Genomic DNA, 7,069 nt, shown 5'->3' with positions numbered 1-7,069 from the left:
GGTTGTTTGACAAGTGTCTGGCATTTCCCCTGCTTGCTTGCTGTCTCTCCTGCTGTCTTGTGAAGGAGGTAGCTTGCTTCTCCTTTGCCTTCCACCATGATTGTACATTTTGAAAGCCCCCTGGCCATGCAGAACTTTCAGTGAATTAAGCTTCTTTTCTCTTTAAATTACCCAGTCTTGGGTATCTTTGTAGCAACATTATAACAGACTAATATTAATACATAACGCTTCTTTAGGGAAGTCAGCAAACAAGATGCTAACTGATGGAGTGAAATCCCCAGGAGATGCAGAAGGCAAGTGCAGCTAACTGAGGCCTCAGAGGCAGGAGATGCCCATCGGGATGAGAGCTATGGCTTTCTCCAGTGATGACTCTGCTTCTATGAGGTCACTAGCAGTAGAACCATATATTGCTGGCATACACTTGGGGTAAAAATATCATTGGCAAAGTTGCTTAAGATCCAATCCACTTAACTATGACTACCTCCCCCTTCCCCATTTCCTACATCTTCCTGTTCATAAACACATAGTACTTTCCTCTCCCTTTTTCTAGTTCATCCCCCTGGGAGAACCGCTTTCTTGCTTGGAGTGAAACCCTACTCTCTTGTTTATGTTCAATATATTTTGTTGATGCTCCAAATTCTCTTGTTCTGGCTTCTTGCCAAGGCATTTTGTCCTCTTCCTTACAACTAATGTAAAAAGAAGAAAAATCCTTGAACTTCAACCTTTTTTATAATAAACCTTAGTGATCCATCAGACCCAAATGTCTAATCAACAAAAAGAATTTGCAAACATTAACTGTTGCTCAAATACAAGAAGAACTTAAACTCCAGACTCTTCTAGCACAGCACAGAAGGAGAAACAACAATACAGTTGGTTCCATATTAAAATAATTGGAAAGTTCATCTCCTTCCATAATTCAAAAAATACTACTGAAGAATCAGAAAAGTAAAAATTGTGCTTGTATAAAGAGTTCCTGGATTGTGCTGGCCTCTTATATCAATCATTTCTCTCCTGCTTTCCTGTAGATGGCCCCGCCTCTCCTGGACTTCCATCTGTCATCAGGAGAACATGACCATCTGGAGTCAGTACAGATCATCAATCCTTCCACATACACAAGTTCATTTTAAATTTTTTTTTTTTTTTTTTTGAGATGGAGTCTTGCTCTGTCTCCCAGGAGTGCAGTGGCCAGATCTCAGCTCACTGCAAGCTCCGCCTCCCAGGTTTACGCCATTCTCCTGCCTCAGCCTCCCGAGTAGCTGGGACTACAGGCGCCCGCCACCACACCCGGCTAGTTTTTTGTATTTTTTTTAGTAGAGACGGGGTTTCACCGTGTTAGCCAGGATGGTCTCGATCTCCTGACCTTGTGATCCGCCCGCCTCGGCCTCCCAAAGTGCTGGGATTACAGGCTTGAGCCACCGCGCCCGGCCCATTTTAAATTTTTAAAAATATAATACAACTGAGGAGTCTTCATTAAATTGCTCTGGTGGTCCTGTTTTCTGTTAGGGATCCATTACATCTCAGAGCCACAAGGGTGATGCCATAATGCCAGGGTTGAAACGCTGCTTTAGGGGTCTGTTACTTTCCTATTGCAGCTATTAAAAATTACCACAAACTGTGTGGCTTCAAACATCACAAATGTATTTTCTTACACTTCTGGAGGTCAGATGTCCAAAATGGGTCTTGGAACTAAGACCAAGGGGCAACAGAGCTCCCTTCCTCCTGCAAGCTCTAGGGAAGGCTCTGTTCCTTGACTTTTCCGGCTTCTAAGGCCTGCTGCATTCTTTGTCTCATGATCACATCACTGTGACCTCTACTTCTGTCATCATGTTTCCTTCTCTAACTTTCCTGCCTCCCTCTCTCCCTAATAAGGACCTTTGTGATTATATTTGGGCCTACCTGGATAATGCAGCATATGCTCAAGATCCCTAACTTAATCACATCTGTAAAGTTCCTTTTGCCATGTAAGTTAACACATTCACAGGTTTTAGGGAGTAGGATGCGGACATCTTCAGTGGGGGTGGGGACATTATTCTGCTGACCACAGGGTCTGATATAATCAGAGGTCCACTTCTTAGAAATCAGAGAACCTGATTTCTAGTCCGCAATTAGGAAATTCAATTAGGAGAGTGCATAGGGATTGTTGGTATCTCTGTTTTACCTTTGACTTATTAGACTGTAGCCACAAATTCTGGCCCCAGCCTATAGAATGTTATGATGAGAAGCACTGGCTTTAAAGTCATACTAACTTGACTGGGATTTTTTGTTTGTTTGTTTTAGACAGTGTCTTGCTCTGTCACCCAGGGTGGGGTGCAGATCATGGCTCACTGCAGCCTCAACCTCCCAGGCTCAAGTGATCCCCACACCTCAGCCCCACAGGTAGCTGGGACTACAGGCGTGCACCCACCACACCCAGCTAATTTTTTTATTGTTTGAAGAGATAGGGTCTCACTATGTTGCCCTGGCTGGTCTTGAACTCCTGGGCTCCAACAATCCTCCTACCCCAGCCTCCCAGTGCTGGGATTACCCTCATGAGCCACCATGCCTAGTCTCACCTGGATTTTTATCTCATAGGAACCCTGAGAGCTTGGGCAATTTCCTCAACTTCTGTGAACTTCAGTTTTCACCTCTCTTCTCTGGGGAGGTCTTAGAGGAAACAGACTCAGAGACTTACCTGCAGGATACTCTTGGGAATAACACTGGTAAAGGAGTGAGAAAAGCAGGATTGGACTGCAATAAAGTCACAAGGAAGGCTTCAGCTGATCCCAAAGGGACTATGTTGATGGGATGGCCTCCCATGGCCTCCCTTTAAGGCAAAGGAGACAGACATTGGTTTCCCCTGAGTCAATCTGCCAGGGTTGGGACTACATAAGAAGAGTGAGACACTTGCCTTGAGAACAAAATTTAGAGGGTGTCAAAAAGCTCAGTAGCCGAGATAAATAACATTTTAATACATTACTGTTATTTAAACCTAAATCAATGCAAAAGTCAGTCTTTATTTTAAAATTTCAGTATTTCATTCAGGGTGAACTTTTGCATTGGTTTGTATTTTTTAAATAATTCTTTAATATAAACTGTTTTGGGGAGCCATACTGGAGTCTCAAGCAAAGAGAAAAATCAGTCATATTGATTATATCTTTATTTAAAATTGTGATATTTTGATAATTACAGAATCTTTGCATTTTTTATTTTTAAAATATTACATTAAAATATTGTTTATTTTGATTACTGAGTTTTTGGCATCTGCTTAAATTAAATGAGTGTCTTGATTTTGAACAGAGTCATGGTGCCTACCATAGTATCTACTGTGACACTATGATGTCTACCTATAATGAGATTGTTTTGTCATATAGTCATTCACTCATTGGGATAGTAAGATTGTCATGAAGGACGTAAAGACTTATGTGAGAGGAACTTCAAGAAGGCTGACTGGAGGCATCTGACACTTACCTCTTCCACAGACAAGAACCAAAATAGCAAGTACATAATCAAACTTCAAATAGGGCATCTTAGTGAGAATACTGGATTTCAACAGAGAAGGAACAGGAAGCACCAGAGGCATGGAAGGAGCAGGAAAGGAGGGAGTCAGCTCATCTGGGATCAGCTGGGAGCTCATAGAGCCTCCCTAGTTCAGGGAAGCGGTAAGGAGGAAATTCCCACCTGTCCATATTCCCACCATGGACTCCTGAGACCTTAGCCATGGGGGACCCCATCACAGGCTCTGAGAATAACATAGGGACCTGCCCAGAGGTGACACAAAGGCATTGCTCTAGAGAAGGAGTTCATAAGGGTCCAACACGCCACCAAGTCCTAAGCAGATTCACCATTTTGAGAGCCTAGACCCCAGTAGGGGGCTGCATCCTGCCCTGGGGCCCAACAGCCCCTGCACCTTCACATCCCTGGAGCCCCACTGACACCCTTCTGTGTCCACCCAGAGAGCTGTAGCAGCAATAACACCAGTCAGATCCAGCAGAGTGGCAGAATCCCCAGCACTCCAGCACACACAGTACCCTGTATGCCAGGTAAAGGATGGTGCAGCACCCTAGGGAGGCTCTCCCAGGACAAAGAAAGCCAAAGCACATACTCTGTATGGTCAGAGAAACACTTACCTGGGACAGCTACTACATATAACGACCCTGGCCCCGGCAGCAAGGCTGCTGCAATCACACTCTGAGAACAGACTCTCTTACCACCAGCCACAGCCACTATTGCCACCAGAAGCCAAAACACACGCAGCTGGTCACGACTCCATCTACCAAAGAGCAGGGCTGCCATCACACATTTGCACATTTCCTGAGAACTAGTTTTCCCTGCTGCTACTACTGCTGATATACCACTGCCACTGCCACTGGGGACTAAAGCATCCCTCCTCCCGCACAGCCTAAAAACTGCCTGCCTGTGGCTATAGTTACTGTCAGAAACTCTGCCTCTACCCCAAGAGCAGGTCTGCAGCATACTTGGACATGCCCTAATGGCAGGCTTTCCCTGTACATCACCCCTGTTGTTGCAGCCTCCCAAGCTCTCCACTGGGAGCCTGAGGGTCACTCCACTCTGCCCACCATAGCCAGGGCATGATTACATTCCTGGGGTCCCTGGAAACAGGCCTACCTGGCCTGGCACTCCCCCCACTCCAATGCCCTAGAACACTGTCTAGGGGCTTGCCTCACCCTGTCCACAATCACTGGCATCTGTGTAGTCTTCCTGCACATGCTACCTGGGGAACAAGGGACTAACCTACCCAGCTCATTGTAGATATCACCAAAACCAATGTGTGTCACTTCAGAGCCCAAGGATTGTCTTGCCATTATTACTGCCATTACCCTGGCTATCCAGGGACCAAGGACCCACTCACCTGACTGACCCACCACTACCACTGCAGCACCAGAGCCACCTGGAGGCCCAAGTATTGGCCTGTTTCAACCCACTAACACTGGTGACTGCATACACCAACTGGGAGCCCAAGGCCAGGCATGTTTGGTCTACTGCTGCCATGACTGGGATATGATGACTGGCCTACCTGTAATCCTCATCCTCAACAAAACCTCACCGTAACCTCCACTAACAACAATAGCCTGAGCCACTGAGGAAATCACAGACACAACTGATGCTGTTTACAACTGAATAAATCATATGGAGACTAAACTACTGCACGCACCCAGAATCAAAGCTAGTGTCCTACCCAACCAACAGCATAGATGTATCTTCAGGAAAAATTCCTTCCCTTGTAAAAGCCAATCTCCCCCCCAAAAAAAAACTGGAAGAAGTGACTGTTATACCAGAGGTACAGTTATCAACATAAAAACACAAGAAACCATTCCAGACAACATAGCAAAGGCTTGTCTATGCTAAAAATAAAAATAAAATGTTAGCCAGGAATGGCAGCACACTGCAGGCTATAGTCCTAAATGCTTAGCAGGTTGAGACAGGCTTGAGAGTAGGAACTTGAGTTCATAGTGAGCTATGATCGCAAACACAGAAAAATAATTGAAAGAAATCGGAAAAACAATTCAGGATATGAGTGAGAAATTCACCAGAGATAGATATAATAAAAAAGAACAAACCAGAAGTCCTGGAAAGAAAGAATTCAATGAATGAAATTTTAAAAATTCATCCAAGAGGTTCAACAACAGAGCAAGCAAAAGCAAGAATCTCAGAACTTGAAGACAAGTCTTTTGAAATTGCCCAGTCAGATTTTTTAAAAAGAAGAAAAGACAATTAAAAAGAATGAACAAATCCTGTGATGTAAGAACACCATAACACAACTAAATACATGAATTTTGGATGTTCCAGAAGGTGAAGAGACCAAATACATGGAAAACCTATTTAACAAAATAATAGCTGAAAACTTCCCAAGTCTAGGAAAAGATTTAGACATACAGATATGGGATGTTTATAATCCCTAAATAGGTATAACTCAAAAAAGTTATTCTCCAAGGCATATTAAAGTAAAACTCAAACGAAAGAGAATTCTAAAAACAGCAAGAGAAAAGTGTTTAGTCACACATAAGGAAACCTCTATTAGACTAACTGGGGATTTTAAAAAATATATATAGCAAAAACATTACAGGCCAGGAGACAATAGGATGATATATTCAAAGTGATTAAAAAAAAAAAAAAAAACCTGTCAGCCCAGAATACAATACCCAGCAAAGTTGTCCTTCATAAATGAAAGAAAAATAAAATATTTCCCAGACAAGCAAAAACTGAGGGAATTCATCACTGCTAGACCAGAGCTACAAGAAATGCTCAAAGGCATTCTATACCTGGAAACAAAAGAATGATGTCTACCATCATGAAAACACATGAAAGTACAAAACTCACTGGTACCGCAAACACACAAATAAAGAAGAAAAATAACCTAAATGTTACCCCTACAGAAAAACACCAAACCACAATGATAAACAACAAAAGAAAAAGAAAGAAAAACAGAAAGGAAAAAGATAGAAAATAACCAGAAGGTAATTAACAAAATGACAAGGATAAGTCCACACTTATTAATAATAACCCTGAATGTGAACAAATTAAATTTTCCACTTAAAATATATAAACTAGCTAAATATAATAGATTTTTTTAAAACATAACTCAACTATATGCTACCTATAAGAAACTCATTTTGCCTGTAAAGACACATATAGACTAAAAGTAAAGGGATGGAAAAAGAAATTTCATACAAATGGAAAACAAAAAAACAAGCAGAAGTAACTATACTTATATCAATATCATATAAAACAGAATTTAAGTCAAAAACAGTAAAAATAGACAAAGAAGGTCATTAAAATATAATAAAGAGATCAATTCAGCAAGAAGATTTAAAAATTCTAAATATATATGCACCCAACATTGGTATATATAAATTAAATATTATTAGACCTAAAGGCAGAGATAGACTCCAATATAATAATAGTTTTAGACTTCAACACCCCATTATCAGCATTAGACAAATGATCTAGACAGGAATCAACAAAGAAACATTGAATTTAAATCACAATTTAGACCAAATGGACCTAATCAACATCAACAGAACATTTTATTCAACAACAGTAGATACACGTTCTTCTCATCAGCACATGA

Source organism: Piliocolobus tephrosceles, chromosome 11, assembly GCF_002776525.5.
Source record: "Piliocolobus tephrosceles isolate RC106 chromosome 11, ASM277652v3, whole genome shotgun sequence".
Classification (NCBI taxonomy): Eukaryota; Metazoa; Chordata; class Mammalia; order Primates; family Cercopithecidae; genus Piliocolobus; species Piliocolobus tephrosceles.
The sequence above is the reverse complement of the archived record's forward strand: the minus strand, read 5'-3'. Positions refer to the sequence as shown.